Here is a 19713-nt window from a genome sequence, read left to right on the forward strand (position 1 = left end):
GAGAGGCAGAGACTCATCCTTCTCTTACCGGCATTTCTCCAGGCTCCTTCTGAGGCTTGTCTTTTTTAATTTCAAAATGAATTGACAGGAAAGAGGTCAAGCCGTGGATGTGCTGTCACATCTGTTTTGACTCTCAGCAAAATCTGGGTTTGCTCACAAGTGAATCGTGATTCAAGCCCAAATCTCCTGCGTTCTGAGATGGAGCCGGGAATTCAACAGGATCACCCGTCGTTCATGATGAGTGACCTTTGAGGGTGGTCTTCCCCAACCAGATACCACAACTCCCATCGCTCTTTGCTAGCTAAATTGACTGCTTCAACAGATCGAGGTGATCAGTCGGCTTGTCTTTGTGTGCTACATTTTGACAAACATGTGAATAATTTTCCAGATTGAACGGGCACCAACCTTTCAAAAAAAAAATCCACAGAATAACGTAAGAACTGGTTGAGTGACATTCACTGGGAAAGAAAATAATTTAGCATTGTCACATTTCTGAGTGGGGGTACGTCCTAGAGGTGGTAATCCATTATATTTTAAGATATCTCTTAAAAATATCCATTAAAGGAAGGCGCATTTTTTCTTCTTCTTTGTAATGATTCCTAAGTTGGCTATACTTTTCCTTTATCCCTTCCTATCCGTTTTTTCCTCCATCCAACGAAGTATCTCTCCAATACGTAATTCTTGCTCCTATCGAAGTCCATTGGGTGGTCCTTTCTAAAAAATGGTTTGCTGGTTGGGCTGGATCAATGCACAGCCTCACATGCAAGCCACTGGACGCATCAGTGCTAAAGAACATCTGAAAAACAGACATTTGTAGATAACTGTCCACTGTGGGAGATTCATTTGGCCAAATTTCACCAACAGATCATTTTTGTATTGAGGATAGCAAACAAGAGGGGTAAGTACATTTTAAATGTTGCCTTGTACATTTTTCGTACCTGTGTTAGAGCTCCTCATAGACAAGGCAAACACCTCTGGCTCAAGGCAATCGATATGGCTTAGTGACACGAAGATGCTGTTTAAGCTGCGCCTGGATGAATGCTGAATGCGCCTGGGTGAACAGACCAACCGAGGCAGCTTTGCTGAACACTTCTTTTTCCAAACAAGAGCAATGACTCTGAGATTGTGGCTGTACCCCAGGGGTGCCCAATGTGCCAACGTGGGTGTGAAGTGCCCAGTGTTGTGCTCAGTCCAGAGGTCCAGCATGAAATCTGGGCGGAAAAACCCTTTCGTTTGCACAAACATTCAGCACGCACAGACACGTTGGACGCAAACCTGTTGTCCACAATGTAAGCCCCTGCAGCGGCTCTCCCCGCCCTCCTTCCATACCGGGAGCCTGGCATATTCCAAGTGGGTTGCCATGGCACCCACAGTGGGGCAGGAATGGGAGCAAGGGTGGGGGGAGAGCCAGTGGAAGGGAAGGGAAGGGAAGGGGGGGGGTCTGTGCACCATCAATCTCCTGGCAACTGCTTCATCTCAGCAATTACCCGGTTGCTGTAGTAACCAAGCAGAAGAAAACCAGGCAGGAAATTTACAACTCTTGCATCTTAGATAACGGTGGAGTGAAGTGAATGGTGCAAAAGAGAATCTGGAGATGCTCAACCTTAGATCTTCTCCAGCTCTGCAGTGAACTATTTCAGAGAGGGACAAACGCTTCTGCCCGACCTGAAATTCGCTATAGAAGAAGAGAAAGGAGTCCACATTATTATAACTACTAATATTATAGCAACAAGTTGCTTTCCAAATGTTGCATTACCCCCTCTCCAACTTCTCGTGTCCTACTCAGTTTTGGTGCAATTGGTGGCTTAAAATTCCTTCTGAATTTTCTGCTCCTTCCTGCTTTCCATCTTCAGGCCTTACGTTGAAATTTCCTAGCTGGTTCCTTCCCGTTTTGGAGGGTCCAGAGCAGCTTCTGCTACTAGATGGGGAACTGAACCTGGATCTCCCCTTTCCAACTGTTCCTAATCGTTGCACCAGACTGTTTTTCAGTCCAATATTTAAGAAAGAGATGTCCTCCAGCTTTTAAACTTCATCAGTTATTGCAACTCTAGAATAGACAAATTGCCCTGTTTCTTGCTAGCCCACAACAATATTCAACCATTAAACCTCCTTATCTACTCATCTGGTCCAGAGGCCTGTACTATTCCAATGTCTTTTTGAAGTACAGGTCGTCCTCGTTTAGCGACTACAATTGGGACCAGCAACTCAGCCATTAAGCGAAGTAGCCGCTCAGTGGATCCGCGATGGTGCTTACAATCTTCTGTTCCTTTGTTTTACAGACCTGCAAAGGTCGTACATGCAAGGATTGGTCACTAAGTTGTTTTTTCATCACCGTCATAACTGAGAATGGTCACTAAATGAGGCTGTTGCTAAACGCGGACCCCCTGTACACTTTTTATGAGCGACCTTCTGCTTTGGACAGGCCAGAGTACTAAAATCTTCTATTAGCACCAGTTACTAGACATGCCTGTCAAGCACTGAACAATTCCAGGGTTGCTGCAGAGTTTATTTCCTTTTGATAGTCTGTCACTGGGTCATCAAATTATGTTGTTTGTCTGATATCTGCTTTGTTTATAGTTGCAGTAGAAAACTGCCAAAGCAGGCAACCAAACAGCTGAGGTTCTAACAGATTCTCAAAATAGCTATATAAGCTCACCAGTTCAGTAAATTTCAAAGAAGCTCAACGTCGTTGTTTCAGCCTTTATCTTATTCTAAATATAAAACTGAAAAGAGTTTTCTTTGCCTCTTTGCCTTAACAGTTAGAATCCAGGGGGTTAACAGGATATAGTAAAAAAAGTAAAGATGGTGGATGGCGCAGGGGCGGCTCTGTTTTTTTATCTATCCTGGCGCACATAAAACAGGTGGAACTTTGACTGCACCATCGCAGCCATTGTTTTGACTTTTTTGACCAGGTTCTGCGGACACCTTGAGTTTAAAGGAACCACCTTCTCGAGGCCAGAGAGAAATCCCAGGGTGTGATGGGCTAATGCACTTAGGTGTGGCACCGAACAACCCAGAGAGACAACATTTGGCCCATGGAAACTTCCCACCAGGTTCCCCATGCTCCACATCTCAGCTGCAGGTTTTTGAAAGGTTCTTTTCATGAACTTTTATAAGAAATGGAAGATGACACTGATGTGCAGCACAGCGCAGCCATTATCGTAAACTTTACCAGGATGCTTCAATGTGCTGCGTTAATGTCGTTGGTGTCCTTCAGCAACCAAAACAGTAGGTTGCTGAAACCTGGTTTGGAAGTGTGCTCCTCGGCCCAGAAAACGAACCTAAACTCAAGTCACAGAGACCATCTTGGAGGGCTGAAGTAGAGTTTCTAGTTGAGACATGCTTTAGACCAGTGATGGCGAACCTATGACACACGTGTCAAAGGTGACACACCCCTACATTTTGGGTGACACGCCAGCATTCACCAGCACCTGACGACGACTATTCCCCCTGTCTGCGTTACCAAAGAAACTGAGTTTGTTTTACTCGCATTTCATTTTTGTAATTATTTGACGTTTCTTGATATAATGCGTAGCACCACGCAGGTGCTATGGATGGTATCGGACTGTATTTTTTTTAAAATACATGAATATGTAAAGAATTGCTTCTCTTTCGTTCGGGGGACGGTGGTGACACGCCAACAGAGTCAAGTTAGGCATTTTCCGAATTTTTGACAAGAAAGGCTCACCAGCCCTGCTTTCGACCCAGCCTTGCCCCTTGTCGCGTCCGTTCTACGAGTAGGCACGCTGTCTCCTGACAGCCATTTTGGGGGAAACATCCACGACCTACTCTCAAAACCGCAGTGATACGCACCAGCCTCCAGCAACGTAGACGCAATGAGATGACCTTCGGAAGAGGCTCAGACAGACGCCTCCCTAATTCTCTGAACTATTCGGAGGAGGTCCATTACAGTCAGACTTGCAAGATTCTGTTCTTATAGCCAAGCTCAATAAAAGTAGTTTCAACTTTCCCATGGAGCTGATTTCCTGGTCTGGTCTACCTCGTGGGGCTGATGGAGACACCTAAGAAATCCCAGGATTGTAGGCTAGAGCAGGAAGTCAAAATGCAGAAGGCCACGATAAGCTGCTGTCAAGAAAACTCCATATACGTGTTCACAAAGTCACACAGAGTCCAGATAGATGCAGAGGAGATTTTACCTTCTGTACAGATGTGCTTGATTTGAACACACATTCAATAGCTTTCTCTGCAGAATTTGCAAATGTGGAGGGCTTCAGGAGGGGGTACCAAGAAGTTTGCACAACTTTTGCACCAGCATCTTCCTCTTTCAGTCTCCTTCCTCCCTTTCCCACACCGATCAGCTCGTGGTTGGCTGTCGTGTCTGGCCTTGAGATCTTTTTTACAGAGATCTTTTAAAAGCGCAACCAATCCTTTTGCCTTGCCTGTTCACAAGTCAATGTGTAGTATCAGAAGCCGATTTATTTAGGGCTATGCCATTTTTTTAGAACTGCAGTAAAACTCACAGCCAAAATTATCCCGATAAGAAAATGCAGCAAAATGTGATGTTAGTTTTCAATCGGATAAATGAAGAACATATTTATCAGATTTTGAGAAACAGCGAATTAAAGGCTGCTCTAGTGTAGCATTCTCAATCTGGTATCTTCTTCCTGGTATGTTGAACTACAGCTCCCATTATCCCCAGGCAGTATGAACATTGGGTATTTTCCCAGAGTAAGAAGCTTTCCAAGGAAGAAGTGTTGATCTTCCTTCACTGCACTGTTGACAGAGATGGCGCAAGAAATACGGCGCATGCTAAAATGTTAAGGGAGCTGGTTAGGAGACCGGATTCAAGAATGTGCACTTCCTTTCCTCCTTCCTGCTCTAAACCTTACAGCAGTGTTGTCCAAACTTGGCCACTTTAAGATGAGTGGACTTCAACTCCCAGAATTCCCCAGCCAGCCATGCTGGCTGGGGAATTCTGGGAGTTGAAGTCCACTCATCTTAAAGTGGCCAAGTTTGGACAACACTGCCTTACAGAGATACTGAACCAATCAGAGGCTGAAGCATTATGAGATGCTTGCAAGCCATGACTACGAAGTTCACCAATTTAGCAGAATAATCGAAATGACAAAAAATCAGTGCCTTTGGTCCAGACTTAAACCAGACACCACCTCCCTGCTTTTGTTACAAGAAACCAAACCACAGTTTGACCAAGCAAAATAGGACAGAAAAGGGCCAGGTCTCCTCCTAACATGGGGCCAACATCTCTCTTGCTCTGCTTCAAACAAGTTCTTCCCTGGTGAAAGAGACTGTGATTCTACCATATTCTTAGGGGGCTTGAGAATTTCTTTTCAATCTCTCCTGGCTCTGCGTGTGTGTGTTCAAATTAGTTTGTTGCTGGAGGTAGGAGAGGTATTTCTGCCATCCTTTTGCTTTTCACTGTGTAGTTTTTTCATTCTGGAGTAGCCAGGGAGCCTGCACAATCTGAAAATTCCTCCCAATCTTCTTTTAGGATTACTGGAAGAGTAAAGAAGCTACAGAGACCGCTGATCACTGAAGATTGTACAACAAAGCGTAGGGCATGCCCACTCACCAAGAAATACATGTAGAAACATCACACTCTATCTGCAACTACATCATCAAATCCTCTTCCCCTTGAGACCAATTTTGAAAGCTACGGTAACTCTCTTTCAGTAAAAGAAATGAAAAAAGGCAGGGAAAAAAATGCAGGATCGTTTTTCTGCACCACACAGGTTCAAGCTGCAGTGGACAATGATGGAAAGAGGGCTTCTCTTTCTCCTCCATGTTGTATCCTGCTTAAATCTGAGGATATTTGTGGGAATTGATGGACAAAGACATAACAGGAGCTATTTCTGCATCATTTGGTACCCTCAGTTGCTAGGATTCAGGAGGGACCGAATCCGTACTACACAGATTTTGTGCAATTCTTTTATTCCAGGCTAATTTAGGCAACTGCCTTCACTGTGCTCATGAAAAGGCCAGATATGTATTGCAAGAAAAAGTAAACAGCTACATGGAGAGAGTAAGGAAGATGATCTTGATGGGGTTATGCAGGGACTATCCAAGGCAAAAGGAGCTGAAGCATTTTTAGTCCAGAACAAGATAACATTTGGAAGTGACTCCCTAATTTACTGAACTGTAAGGGGGAGGAGGTGCAACCCAGTCAGACTTGCAAGTTTCTGTTCTTCTAGCCAATCTCAATAAAAGTAGTTTTAGCCTTCCTGTGGAGTTGATTTCTTGATCTGGTCAATGCCACCAGGTAACCAGTGTATGTCCACCAATAAATGGAGGTTTTGGCCAGTGTCTTAAACTGTGTCTCCTCAAGACCTCTTGAGACCAATGACCCTCTTGTTAAGGAGCAGCATATGTACATTAAGCAAACAAAGCCTGAGATGACCCAGATGCTGGAGCAAAACCTGGTTGATCTAGTAAGGACATCTGAAGGTCCTGCTCATAAGCTACTAAGATAAATCAACCTTGATATCTTCACCAACCTTGATATCTTCCTGATATATCAACTTCAACTTCCAGAAAACTCAGCAATAGTCATGTTTGCTGGGAAACTGGGAGTTGAAATCTAACACAATTGGAAGTGCACATCTCTGGAGGCCAGCCAGGTTGGGGAAGTTAGATTTGACCATATATACACAATATTTTTCACATTTGTGGGTCAAAGAACTTCAAAAACAAATGTTGATGTAGCCAGAGAAGCTAGCAGTCAGTGCCAGCTCAGTCTTTGCTCAAATGCAGTTGAACACTTTCGGGTTGAATCTATTCAAGGACATTTGCAGAGGAGTTGTTCTACCTGTCTCCTGGATCAAAACTGAAAAATCTCATAGGACCCTAGAAACTAACACATGTATTAAACTTTGATAAGCTAGAGCCAGGTTTATCCCACTTCTAAAAGAGATCTGCTTTGAAAGCAAGACGTTTTTCCTTAAAAAGGATTGTTCTTGATAATCTACAAATACAACTTAGCTCCACAAGAGACCCCGTCTATTTGCAGTAAGTGAATTTCATTATTTCAGTGATGGCTAACGGACAGGCTGGCAGTTGACTGGGGATAGGGATGATAAAAAAAACTCTGTGGGGAACAGGGGTATTACAAATTCAACATCCATACTGATGGTACCTTTTTACATCCCCTGAAGTTTTAGAAAACAAGGAGAAGCTTATGAGCTTCCAAGAACTCTTCATCAGACACGATGGGGTGAAGATACATCCATAACCAAGTTGCATTGTTAGATCAATCTAGGAAATAACCTCCAAAAACACAAACTGAATCTTGTCCAAAATGGTATTAAGCAGGACCAAGGGCTCTCCCCTTCCAAATGGGAAAAGGAAGCAACCAGATGTTTATAAATTCCACTTTTTGGGGGCGGGGGGGGGGGAAATGCTAAATTCTGGCTGTTAAACTTGTTTTCATCCTCTGTAAGATATGCAGATCTGCTGGATGGTGAAAAGCAAGAGAGATCTCAACTAAGCAGTTGTTAATTCATCAGCAGGATGTTTAACAGATTCCACAAGGTAAGAACGTTAACCAAAGGTGAATTGGGTAGGAGAACCTTGTGGTGGTGGTGGTGGTGGTGGTGGTGGGGGTATGCAACCTCTGATAAGAGTCTTCAACATTTGTCCTTCGGCCCCCACCCCAAACATACACAGCCCCAGGTACTGTGATCACTTGCACCGAAAACTCGAAGGGTAGAATTTGGCCAGGGGTGTGCAATTCTCACTTATGAAACAGATGTAAAATGCATCACGGCAATAATGGAGTGATAGACATGAGTTGGCTTCTTTGTTCTAAAGCTGTTTTTTTCAAATTGGCAACTTTAAGATGTGTGGACTTCAACTCCCAGAATTCCCCAGCCAGCCATTGTGGGAGTTGAAGTCCACACATCTTAAAGTTGCCAAGGTTGAGAAACACTGTTCTAAAGGTTTCAAGGCCAACCAGGTCCAGCTGTTTATCAAACCCCTCATCATCTGCCTGGCTCTTCATTAAGCTTTGGGTCAAGAAAGATCTTGAAGGCTTGGGATGAGGTGGGTAGGGGTGGAAGGTCTGCTTTTCCTGGCTCTGCACACATTCGAGACCTCTACAAGTTTAAAGCCCTCTTTTGCATTAAGATCATTTTAGTTCTGTACCTACAGATTTTACCAACCTTATTTTCCAGCACTTAATTCTATTATTTTTCTATTCCTATGATGTTCCTTCACATCCTTCTTTGCTGCCTGCTATAACGCTAGGCATAGAGAAAGAGGTCTGGTGAGGTCACAGCACTTAGATGACCTTAACATCAAAAAACTACATAGGGTTAGTCCTTGGATGAGACACCACAAGGAAATCCCAGGACTGTAAGCTGGACTGGGAAATGAAGAATACCCAAGGGCAAACTACTTTGCATTGTTGCCAAGGTAACTACATGAAGATGCTGAATTCAGCTGGCAGACTTTACATTTTTACTGAGAAAGGTGCTTTATTGTGGCCGAGAATCTCTCTGCAGAGGTTCAGGCAGGAATTTTTTCATCTCTGTTTAAAAGAGGGATTGACAATTTGGTGCTTTCTGCTACGTGACCACCATGGGAATCGTCTTCCAAGTTACATCCAATGGCCCAGTTTGCTTCCTCTTGTTCCAAGCTGTGCACAATTTTGTGACACTCCAGGCTTGTGTTCCAAGAGGAACATGTTATTTGCAAAAAAAAGCAAGACAAAGGCCAGTCGGTCGGTATGCCTCATGCTTTAAAGGCTATCCTTGATCCTGCGAGGAAAAATCAACCCTCGTGTTCTCCATCAGCTCTGCCCCAAACCTGACCAGATCTCCTCTGCATTTCTGCAGCTTTTGAATGAATCCTGCAGCCACAGGAGCAGAAGGGCAGCCCCCCTGGGTGGTGGTCAGAGTCCTAAGACTTAGTCCTTGGCATACCTGCCTAAAAGGGTGGAAGACAGCCTTCAACCAAGGCACAGCTCCTTTCCCCAGTTCACGCTCGTCAACTCTAGCGATTCTCAAGGGGGCCCAAGGCAACACCAGGGTTTTTGCAATCTGTCCTCCCTTCTTCCTTTGGCACAAGAATGGGCATTTCTCTAATCAATGACTTCAGGCATTTTTCATCCTGCTGCCTTAAACTTCCTTAAACATGGCACAAGGCCTGGATGCTTGCAGGGCAGCCAGTCTCCCATAACGTCTGCCCGGCTGATTTGATCCTGCAGGGTTGGTGCACTCCGGGTTCCTTCGATTAAACAGTGCCATCTCTTGGGACCCCGGAAGCGCACCTTCTCGGTAGCAGCACCTGCCCTCTGGATGCCCCCCTCTGCTGATGTTTAGAAGAGCCACAAAGACCTGGCCTTTGGTGAGGGAGAGGGAGACCCTCAATTCAATGCACTTGCCTCCTTGGGTCCTTATTTTTGATTTTCTTGTAATTTCTTTTTGGATGGCTGCGAGCCACCCAGCGTCGTCAAGAGTCGAGCAGCATACAAGTTGAATAAATGGCTACAATGATTAAACTGGCTCTCGGCAACCTTGAGACCCAGCGTGCCAGCCTAGGAAGGCGTCCAAATCTGTGCGCGACTCCCGCTTCTCGTGCCTTCCCGGGAAGGCCCTCAGCAACCCTCACCTCCATTATCCTCGCATAACTGGCTAGCGCGGTTCCAGACACAGGCTCTGGCCATCAACAAGAGTCGTGGAGGAATTTATGAGCCCCATCACACACTCCCTTATGAACCATGGGATCATGCCAGCAGCAGCTTACATGGCTGGTAAACAGTTGCAAAAAACAGCTTTTGACTCTTTTCATCCCCCAGAAAAACGGAGCAGCTGTTGGCAACAGAACACCTGCTTGGTGGAAAATCTATTTGTGTGCCATTAGTGTGCGGCACCCGCCACTGAAGAGGCTTCCTGGATGTCACAGCGCAGCAGCTGCAAAGTTTGGGGGGCGGCTTGCTTCTTTCCTGCCTTCCCCAGCTGCTGCTGCCAGATGTTGGGACCACAATACTGGGAATTCCCTGCCAGCCAGGCTAGTGAAGCCCACTGTGTATGAACTTGGTGGGCTGTGAAAAGTTGCCTGAGGACCTGAGTGCGAGGCAGCAGCACTGCCTGACCTCCAAAACCAGCCCCCCCCACAAAAATGGTTTGAATGCGCATTTCCTGCTCTTGCGTCATGTCACCGAAAGCATAGATGAGGCTTCACCACAAGGAATTTGGGCAAGAAACGAAGCACAAAGCAAAACCAGTCAGAGCTTGAAATATGAAATGATATATTTGCCCTGGCAAAGCATGATACCCATGGCAGAGAAACAAAAATGGAGGTTCAAGAGATTGCAGGAGGTTACAAAACACATGCAAAGCGTCTTGCTGCTCCAGATGTCTGTATCCCCAAATTAAAGATGACCAGGAAAAGAAAAAGGCCAGAAATGTGTAGGAAGAGCACCCCTTCCCCCCTTTATCTGGTTCTCCCCCCAATATTTGCCTCCACCGTTCTCCAGGTCATCTACCAAAGGCCAAAGAAAACCCACTCCAAAGCAGAGACCAAGTAACGTGCATAACGCAGGTCAAACATCCTGCTCCTGCTTCTCCCATTCTTCTTATTTTCTCCCCAAGCCTCATTTTTCCTTCTGTTTGGTAATAGGAAGCACTGCCATCTTTATCTGGCAGGATTTCTTATGGCCCGGAGACATTTTTGAGGAGTCGCCTGATGCCCGAGCTAAGGGCTTCACCTTGCCTTGTGCCAGCCTGCTAGTTGGGCTCTTTCCTTCCATCTCTAAGGGTGGCAGCCAGCCTGGTGGGCACCAGAGAAAGGGGTGCAGGTCAGGCAGCACCCTTTGACATCACACTGGGACTCCTAGTCCGAGAACCCATGTTCCGTTCCCTGGCCATTTTCAAGGCCTTCGTGTCTGCGGCTGCTCAAACTCTGAGCCTTCGCTCGCCTCTAAGGATGCAAGAAGCGCGTGGCCAGAACGGCTCAGTTCAGGGTGCTGGAGCAAACCACCATTACTGTAGTGCAGGGTTCCTCAGCCTTGGCGACTTGAAGATGTGTGGACTACAATTCCCAGAATTCCCCAGCCAGCCATGCTGGCTGGGGAATTCTGGGAGTTGAAGTCCACACATCTTCAAGCCGCCAAGGTTGAGGAACCCTGCTGTAGTGGACGATTTTCTCTGCAACGATCCCCTTATTCTTTATCTGTTCTCCCTACCCAACTGTAGGGCCCAAGAAATGCAGAGAAATGAAAAGTACGTGCTGGAGTATGGTAGCGGTCAAGAAGCTGGACTTTAGAGCAGGAAGCTTTGACCAAGGAGCCTCCTGGAAACTTTGGGGCCACTTGCAATCTCCCCGCCCAACTGATCTCGCAGGGTTATTGTTTGAAGTGAAGGTTTGAGGAATGAGACCCCCTTCCCCACATTGCTTTGCTCCCTGAAGGAAAGCTGTATACAAGCACTGAATAATTTACGATACCTATTAACTGTTCCGACTTGCTAGCACTCTCCTTGCAGACAAGGCAGGCAGAAACAGTAAACACGTTGCAATAAAACCAGGAATACAAGGATGCTGGGGGCTTCCTTTCCATCATCACTGCCCCACTTGGCCAGTGCTGCTTGCAAGATTAAGGCCAAGGTCCAGCGTCTTTTGCAAAAACCGAAGCAATCAGATAAGTGACCAGAAACCCATCAGAATTGGACTGGGGTCAGGACTGCTGATTTACCCTCCAGGTCTAAGATTAAATCCTCTCTCTCCCCACCCCCCCAACTGCAATGAAAAAAGAAATCCATATATTTGCCCTCACTCTGGTGGTATCATAACGGAACTACCCTGAAACCGTCTCCTGCAATGTCCCAGACATAATTAACATAACAAAATGCACATCCCCTTAATCATGAAAAGATTCTCTGCCTGGGCTATGCAGAATGTCAAGATGCTCTTAAAGAAAGAAGAGCAGAAAGTGATGCCTGTCTGTCTGTCTCTCCCACTTCCTACAGAAAGCAGCAAACTTCAAAATAACTTTGGCCCTTTAAAGTGTACACACGCAACATTCTTTTGGTCCTGATCACACATGGACACGAACCACTGATTTCTCTTTTAACTGGATGGCACAGTCCCCTCCAGATGGTACAGTCCCCTCACTTGCCTGGCTTTGATTTCTGGAAACAAATGAGGATCAAAGAGACTTTGCAGCCTTTTCCTCCTCCAATTTTATCCCCCCACCATAAGGAAGTCGGAGAGATCACCCCTGGCCCAAAGTCACCCAGCTATCTTCCATGGCTGAGGGCGAGTGGCAACCCGGGTCTCCCCAGTCTGAGCCAACCCCTTCTGCTGTGGATTAGGTCTTGGACCCCAAGCAGGTAGCTCTCTTTTAAAGTGAGCTTCTAAGGTTAAAATCAAATTCCTAAAGCGGAGCACGACCAGGAAGCAAGGTGCGCATGGAGTTTCACTGATCAGGTTTAAGGCCAAGAATTAAGGCATCAATATACAGACTCTTGGAAGCCGAGTAAGCAAGTCTCCTGCCTTTACGTCTGCATGATTTTGTTAAGATGGGGTCTTGGTGAATTCTTGAATTTCCTCTTTCAAATGAAGAACTAACTGCTCTTTTCCCAGTTAAGCCTGGGACCGCAACCTCCACCGGCCCCCTTTTCTTTCCCAGCCTCAGCGAGCTCTCCTACACCTGCACCACCCTGACATCGGCACCCTTGGCCCTGCTCCTGGGCATCCAGGGAGCTCAGATGGGAAGTGACAGCAATCTGGCTTCTCCATTCTGGGTTGCACCTGGTGCAATCAATAATGTTCTTGGGCAACCACCAGAACAAGGCGAATCTGCTCCGGCAGCAATCACATAATCTTGGCATCTTCAGCTTAATCATGACTAAGCAAAAAAGACCAAAGTTCGGTTGGCTGTTGCCACACATCATGGTTATATCATGCTACAGAGAGATCTTATAGAAGACATTGCTTACGATGCAAAAATCTGTTCCTTCCATGACTGTAGGACAAGCTATAATTCTTCCCTCTAAATAACAAAAGGGGGAGGAGATGAACAGGGAACATTTTTGGTTCAACCCAGACAGAGGTGATTTAGCTGCAAGTAACCTTTTCTGCATTCATCCACAAGATCAGCGTCTTCATAAGACCCTCCCCCTTACTCTCTCAACTTCTGAAATGCCCAAATCTCCTCTTTTAAAGGCTGAAAAACCTTGCAATGACAGCAGGTTGACAGCTCACTGCTGCAAATCGGGAAGGAAAACAGAGGCTGGGTCATTCTTCCAAAAAGGAAATGGGGTGGGGTGGGGAATAACTCTACGAAGTTGCAGGATGGAGAAGTTCAAAGGATGTGGGGAAACATTACCAAGTGGAGATTCCACACTGGGGGGTGGGGGGAAGGAGAGGAAAGGAGGCTAGAACAAGGACCCAGAAAGGAAGGTAGGGAGTGCTCCATGGCTAGAGAAAAGTCTGGCAGCATCTTGTCACAAAGATGGATTGGAGATCTCTAGGACAAGAGCAACTGGAATTCCAAAATTAATCCCTTGTCATGTAAGTGAGGTCTGGGGATTCAAATAGAAGGTGCAACTTCCTCATTTCCCATGTTGCTCACCCAGATCTTCCTGCCAAACCGTACTGTATACATTTCATCTGAGAGTGATAAATGAACAGAGGAAATTGGATTGAAATTGAATTGATCTGGTTGCGTAACACCTCTGCAAAAGGAGGAAATTGACTTCTCAGGGACAAAGACAGCCTGAACGCTCAGGGGTGGACGGGTGTCTGTCCTGGCAATAGAATTTAGCATCGCTACTCAGCTTCACTTTCCCTTAAGAAAGCTTCTAGTCCTCAAGACTTCCAAGTTATGTCTGAGAGAGGGCAGATCAAATTGGGACATATCAAAAGTCGAGCAGGGTTTGCATTTGCTCATCCAAGCACTAAGCCAGCTTAATCCTACTTAGCTTTTAAGCCAGAGGAGACTGGCTAAGAGATTCCCCAGCCAAACAAGAGTGATTCTGAATTGATTTGATTCCAGGAGACCTTACTTTCTCTAGTCATCCGAGTCTTTCCAACAGTTACATAACTTTGCCCGGCTTGCGTACGCTGCTGATTCTGTGGAATCCCTTGGTGGGCAGCTCCAGCTTGGGCAGAAGGAGACAACTTGGTTGACTCATCAATGAGAGAAAAGAGTCATGACCCCACATCTTTTCTTCTCTCTAATTTTATAAGGACTTTCAGGGCTTTTCAGATCACTGGCTTAAGGATGTGTAGGTTTGCATAAGATATTTTATGATCTGTTACCAGAACTGTGAAAGGACTTGTTATTTTGTAAGCAGGCTGTTAATTATTGTTGGGTGGAGAAATCATCTTTGGTGGGATGGTTAAGAAAACAAGGTTAAGTGCCTTGAAATAGGTAGGCCTTTAACTTTAAGCCTCAACTGTTAAAGCTAACCCCTCTTAAACATTTGTCTTTTGCTGATTTGGATGTTTTTAGGGGAGGGGGAGAGGGGGGTTGGTTTTTAGAATAATTTAAACGCACTGGGATTTCTCTCCTTCTAATGAAAAATAGCTTAAGCAAATAATACATTTCCTTTTGGAGATGCAAGTAGCTTCTCTTAGTTAATCAAATCAAGCTGTAGCCAATTAATCTCCCCAGGAAGCTGATCAAAGCCAAGCAGCCAAATTTCAATATTGTAGCATGTGCTTGTTTCGCAAAGGATAAGAACATTAAATTCAGTTAGAGAGGTCTGAGCAATGTTTGGGGAGAAACCACTTCCAGCGGCCTGTAGGAAACGCACACAGAGCTGAGAAGGATGGAGAGGCTCAGAATTATCCAGAAAATGGGGAAGAAGCCCCCCGGGCAGAGCAGGAGAAGATACTGGGCATGTTCAGAGTTGGAAGACGTTCCCCAAATTAAGCCTGGAGAAAAGCACAGAGCGATGCTCTTTAAAAAAAAGCACACACAGGGAAACATGCAGCCACAGAATGGGAATCTCCCCGGAGGGACTGGTGAGCAAACATGGATCAGAGCAATCAAAAGGGCGATATGAGGGGGAGGCACTCGCCTACAACAACCCTGCAGGGTAGAACAAGAGGAAATGACGGCGATCCACGCAGAGGCGCTGGAGAGAGTTTTTGAGGGGTTTTTCCCCAAACGGACGAAGGGGAAAGCGGACAGGGGTTTGAAGTAGGCAGGGGGGAGATCCACGGCGGTGGAGACCAGGAGGGGCGTCGGAGGTGCTGGGGCAAGAATTACTCCCCTGCCGAGAAGAGGAGGGGGCTTTAGCGCGAACAGGCGTTTCCAGCAGGGAAAACGGGCTCAGCCGAGAGCGAGCGCCGCCGCGCGGCTTCGATCTCCCACCTCCCCAAAAGTTGGGAGGGGGAACAACCCGCAGGAATGAATGGAGGGGAGGGGAGGGGAGGAACGGGCTGCTCAGAAAACCAGCGGAGGAAGGAGGCGGGAGCCGCTCTCAACTTCGCCTTGCCCATTTCATTGACGGATTGCCCAAGAAAAGGCGGACAGCGGGGAGTCGCGGCCCCTCGCCCCCCGGCGCCGTGCCCCTCCTCCACTCACCGCGTCCAGGCGACCCCGCGTCCTCGGCTTCGACCGCTTTCGCCCCGGCGTCTCCCAGCGCCGCCACAGCCCCCCGCCTGCAACTAGGGCGCCGGAGGGGGAAGCCAGCAGCTGGCTCGCTCGCCGAACGCGCCGCAGCCAATCGGAGGGGAGAACTCGCCGCCCCGCTACGGCCTGGCCAATGGCAGGGGCCGCCCAGGACACACCCCTCCTTTAAGGAAGGGGCGGCGGACTGACGTCTTTTGCTCTCTCCGCCAGCGGTGTTGGACTTCAGCTCCCATGATCCCCAGCCGGGGAGCCAGAGGTCCAGCGCTTCTGCAGGGAGGTGGGCGGAAGGCTCAAGCTGGGCGCTGCCCTTTGGATTAGCTTCTGCCTATTAGGGAGAATGGACCAGAGAGGCAGCGAAGGTTCTGGCTCACGACCACCCCCTCTCCTGGCGACATGCACTCCTCACTTGCTCAGAGGCACCTTGGCCTTTCACAGCTTCTGTACTCGATGGGGTTAAGGGCCGGGGAGGGGATGTTGGAGTCGCACTTAAAATCCCAATCTCAGATTCCGCCTCCGGAAAAATGCATCCGAGATCATATGGCATTTCCCAACGACCTGAAAACACCACCTCGATTGATCGGTGTGTGAATTTACCGCAGCGCTCATTTATTCTTAAAGGGCATCACATCTGTTTTCGGAGCTGGGACTGACCAAGGATCCGCACAACAGTATTTTACCGTTCAGGAGTCTGACGTACAGCAGGTAACATCACGTTACAGCAAGTAACAAATAAATGGGCTCAGAGCATTTGCGGAAAACTTTTTTCTGCATTCGAGCCTGTCTGTGGCCAGCCACCCAGCATTAAAGAACCGGGATTCCACTTGCTCCATTTTTACTTGCGGAAAGAAGCAGTTCCCGCAAAGGTCCGTAAAATCACCGCTGGCCACAGCGTCATTTCCTGAACCCACCAAAGCTTTTCACTGCTTTCCGAGCTGATTTGCAAGGTGTAACTGCAAGCCTTTGCATTTTGGGGGCCCACCTTGACACCTATTTTTATTGTTAGATTTATACCTTGCCTGTATTTTATGCAACTCAAGGGAGCGAACATACTGTTCCCACCTCCAATAGCAGCCCTGTGAGGTGGGTTGGGCTGAGAGAGACGGACTGGCCCAAAGTCACCCACCCAGCTTTCATGCTTAAGGGAAGACTAGAACTCAGGGTCTCCTGGTTTCTAGTTCAGCGCTTCAACCACAACACCAAACTGGTTTTCTAGCAGCAACAAAACCAATTCCCATCACTTCTTCCCAGCCCGACCAGGGACAGGACGACTCCAGTGACATCTCTCTGGCTATTGGGAAGAAATGTCAAAGCCCGCTGACTTAACCTAGCCCAACTCTATGGCTTTATTCACCATAACCGCAGCTTGCTTAACTACAATGTACTGAACTGACTAGGTCCACTCTAAGTGTTACGCGAAGTTCACAAACAAGCTTGACTTGAGGTAAACTCAGCCAAGAGGACCGCCTTTCCAACATTGTTGGATTATTTTTAGCATTAAAAGCCACTTGTGAGCCAAAAGGCTGTCAGAGCACCTTACAGTTTCAAGACGGGAAGAAGAATCACCAAACATAGGCACCATTTCTGGTCATTTTCACTAGGACCAGTTGATGTCACAGGTGCCCGCACGATCTGGTGGTTGCCCCTGAGGAGACAAGGGGTCTTTCTGCAAGAACCGCACAATCCCCTTCTCTCCCTCTCACAGCCCTTCTAGTATCTTGCAGTGTGACTCCTTGGTATCACAAACATCTTGGCCTGCTCCAGCAAGCCAATTCTGATGTTCCTCGTTTCCTCTTAGGCGCTGCGTGTGGGGACACTGAAGTGTACACTGGAATGCACTTAAGCAAAACTTAAGTGGGCTTAAGAGAAAATTTAGCAGCAGATGATTTGGCTTGCTAACAAGTGGTGAAGATCACAGTGACCAGAGAGGGCACAGGGGTGGTCACCTGGGGCTTTCTGCAGACCAACCTCTGAGATGATCTGAGAAACCACCATCAGTTTAGCCTTAGAGCAAACTCGAATTTGCTTCAAGTGCCTTCAAAATCCTCTACAAACTCCAATATTCAATGTTCTCTCAATATTATTTAAGTACACAAATATTCACCAAGGACTCTTTGTTATCTGTATCAATAGCTGGCATCACATCATTTGACCTGTGCTAATATTTAACAATTGACATCCAATTGGTGACCGTAGGAGAGTCTGCATATCGTGCCTGCCAAAATAAATCAAATAAAATTTTGTGTATAAACCTCAGAGAGAGGAAAAAAGGAAAATGGGAAGAGTTTGCAATAACTGCAAAGCAGGGGGTTTCAAGTGTTGATAGACTTGATTTCTCAAATTCCTGAGTTGAAGACATTGTGTAGCGATTCTGGGAACTGCTTGACCCTCTCCACCCCCCAAATCAGTCCCATTTCAATATTGAGTAACAGCTTGTTCTTGCTCTTTTGACCGAGCAAATTTTCCCTCTTCAATTCCCTTACTCTCCCTTTCATTATCTTTATTGTTCTAAAGTATTTCTTCCAATCTCTCTGCTGAGTCATTAATACTCAAGGGAGTTGGCATTTTAATTACATCAATGCATCTAAGGCCAACAGACACCGGAGGAGCGCTCTGGGAAAACCGCTTTTCTGCTGAGGTTTTCATGTGTCAAGTTTGAGGGGTACAAAGGGAAGGGAAAACTGTGAAAAACTCCTGGCCAAGAGCCGGAGGAAAAAAAACTGAGGGAGTATTCCTGAAGGATGCAACATTCAAGCCGAGGCAAAGATTCTACAAAAGCGCTCTGATAAGGAGAATTAATAGCAGGGAGGAAAAAACTGCCTCCTTGTAAGAGATTCTTGTACTGTTAAATCCTCACCTGCTTACGGCAGGAGCAATGAGATTTTTGCAAGGTAGGGCAATAGATTCATATCAAGATGACAATCTCTTCTTAAACCCCTTGCCTGTTCTTTGCGTTTCTGCAAGCCCCCCGCTTCCCATGTTCTCCCTTAGTATTTTCTCTTCTAACCTTGCCTTTAATTTCCCAGCAACTCCCCCTACTCCTGCCCCACACGAAAGCAGGAGGACCTCAACAGCAATTCGAGGGAGGGGGGTGAGCCAAGATCACAAATGCCTTCTTTTAACAAGCACCTTCCTAAAAGCTTTGCTGTGGTATTGGAAATGTGGAGAAGCACCTGCTCCTGGACAGGTAACAGGGGCTAGCCCGTTTGCTTTTGTACTGTAGAGGACAATCTACTGAGTTTGGAAGGTGCATCATGAAGAGGTCAAGGGAGAAAAAAAACTGCAAGATCCAGCCATTTTCAAGGATGGCTCCGTTCTTAACTATGGGTCGTTGGTGATGGAATGCAAAGCCTGAGAAAAGGGGCAGAGTTTGAGGACTCAGATTGGTGATCCAAACACCTTCACAGACAGAGGGAGCCAAGATCACTGGTTGCAGATTCAAAGCTGTCACTAATAAAACTTTCTCCATTTTTTTTTTCTTAAAAAAGCAGAATCAAGAGTTCCTATCTGGATACCCCATGATATTATTCCATTCTGCTTCCTGGAGGGGAAACTGTGCTGCCTATCAGATATGCAAGAAATCTAGGAAAAGGTAGAATGAAGTACTTTGTAATGTTCACACAAACCACAAAGCAGAGAGAAGGCCCAAGGCTTTTAGTTAGGGTTCCAGCTCATTACTGTTAATGGAACCTGCAACAAAATGGTGCAGTGAACCCATAACTTTCTAAAGGGAAGGACCTAGGCCTTCATTCCCCCAGCACAGTCCTCTTGAACATGATGGGGCATTTCAAGAGGGAGAAGACGAGACTGTACAGTCCTGGACTCTTCAGATTTGGAACTGGCTGGAGTCACAGCAGTCCTTGAAAAAAGATCTTCACCCTGAGGAACTAGCAATCTTAAGAGTCACAGAATCCTAAGTCCAACCCCCTCCTCAGTGCAGGATCAAGGGAGAGAAAAATGAGGTGAACAGAAGGCCTTTTATTCAGATATGCTTCATTTTAGTAGGCAAGAATTTTTATGAGCTTCTAAATCTTACCGAGCCTCTTCATTTGTACAGCTTTATTAGCAATTTTATTGTAATTAGACACCATGCTCATTGTCTCACAAGGATCAACATGTGGCATAGGAAAGAGAGGGAACGATTGCAAGTTCCACGT

The 19713-nt window shown here is 46.6% G+C and overlaps 1 protein-coding gene across 3 annotated transcripts in view; it reads right to left on the reverse strand.

Moving 5' to 3' along the window:
- Positions 1-15664, reverse strand: part of ABAT (4-aminobutyrate aminotransferase) — a 47760-nt gene extending 32096 nt beyond the window's left edge. For 2 of the 3 annotated variants that reach the window (XM_088152922.1, XM_088152912.1), the window contains exon 1: positions 15512-15664. The gene's annotated coding sequence lies outside the window, so the exon portion shown is untranslated. The remainder of the gene's footprint in view (positions 1-15511) is intronic. The other variant, XM_088152918.1, reaches the window with a different exon arrangement.
- Positions 15665-19713: the final 4049 nt, after the last annotated feature.

The sequence above is a fragment of the Python bivittatus genome, unplaced genomic scaffold (genome assembly GCF_059951505.1).
Source record: "Python bivittatus isolate LINGU-HERP-01145 unplaced genomic scaffold, Pbiv_v1 ctg000030_np1212, whole genome shotgun sequence".
Lineage (NCBI taxonomy): Eukaryota > Metazoa > Chordata > Lepidosauria > Squamata > Pythonidae > Python > Python bivittatus.